Raw genomic sequence first — 1,432 nt, 5'->3', positions numbered from 1 at the left:
GCTGACGCTTTATTTCTCCAAATCTGCACACTGGTAACCATGTCAGCACAAAGACTGTCAGCTTCACCCTTGTGACAAGTCTTTATCCTATCCTCTAGCTCTGCTTCCCCTGTTGACCATTTAAATCAGCTTGCTCAGGGAGTAGATTCTGATTCTCAAGAAGAAACAACTAAGGAGTAGGATTTCAGTTAAAACTTATAATTAGTCAAAATTATTGGATTAATAGATACTAGAATTAGGAATGTACTATAAATTTGCAATTAAACACATTATTTCCTCCATAGGTATTATGCAAAGATTTTTTTTAACTACATTTACTCAGTTTTCAGTCTGGCTTACCCAACCAGTAGATTATAGGACTTTTTCCTCCCTAAGTCATGCTGTCAAGTACTCCACCAAATACCTGGTGTCAATTCCTTACTCTGGAATCCAAGCCCAGACAACTGTGCTATGGTTAAGGGATCCAGAATCAAAGCCTGGGAAGTGAATACAGAATGAAATACCGGCTGCTTCACTAGACCAAAGAACTTCACACAGGGACTGTGATCACTTCCAACAGTCCCCTCAGGTCATGCAGTGCTCATATGTGGACACTGTCCAAACCTGCCTTTCAGATTGGGTTAGATTTCCTATTCTCTAGGGAGCACTCTTGACACTGACATGACACTTTTCTTTCTTATGTCTTGGGGACAAATAGGAGATCTGAAAGGCAGTGTACAGTCTGAGAATGGAATTGTTGACAGAATGTCCCCAGTAATGCCAATTAAGCTTGATGATTAGTGTAGCAGACATTCGCAATTCCTTCTGTGTTAAGTGTCCTGAATATGCCCAGGAACATATAGCCCAGCTATGAAATGTCCAGCACAAGACATCCTCAAATGTTTTCCAAGTTAAAAATTAAACTTGTGTGTGTGTGTGTGTGTGTGTGTGTGTGTGTGTATCCATGTGTATGTTTATCTTCATGGACATGAATATTTATGGCTACATGTTCAAGTATATATGACTATTAATATGCCTGTCATATATCTAGAATATAAATAAAAAGATAAAATGATACTTATCAATTTAATAAATGATAAAATGAAGCTCAATATATCAAAAGTACACTCACATTCCTAAATAGCTTTTGCTAGTTTTAGATATTTTGCATCCCTAACAAGATTTTATACTGCTACAAATATACTCAGACAAGGAACAGAAAATTAACACAAGCACTGAAAACAAAAATACCTTTGAAGAACTTTCCAAGATATTTAGCATTCACATACAGATGAAATGCTATATTTTTACATTATGTATAATATTAAACTTGTCAAGTCTGTGACATAACTAAAGTTAAAAAAAAAACAGCAAAATAACCACATATTTGCTAATTTTTTCTTGTTGCCATTGAAAGAATGACAGAGGAAAGAAAACACTTGTCATGACTTTT

The sequence above is a fragment of the Jaculus jaculus genome, chromosome 3 (genome assembly GCF_020740685.1).
Source record: "Jaculus jaculus isolate mJacJac1 chromosome 3, mJacJac1.mat.Y.cur, whole genome shotgun sequence".
Lineage (NCBI taxonomy): Eukaryota > Metazoa > Chordata > Mammalia > Rodentia > Dipodidae > Jaculus > Jaculus jaculus.
Note: the sequence above shows the minus strand (reverse complement) of the source record.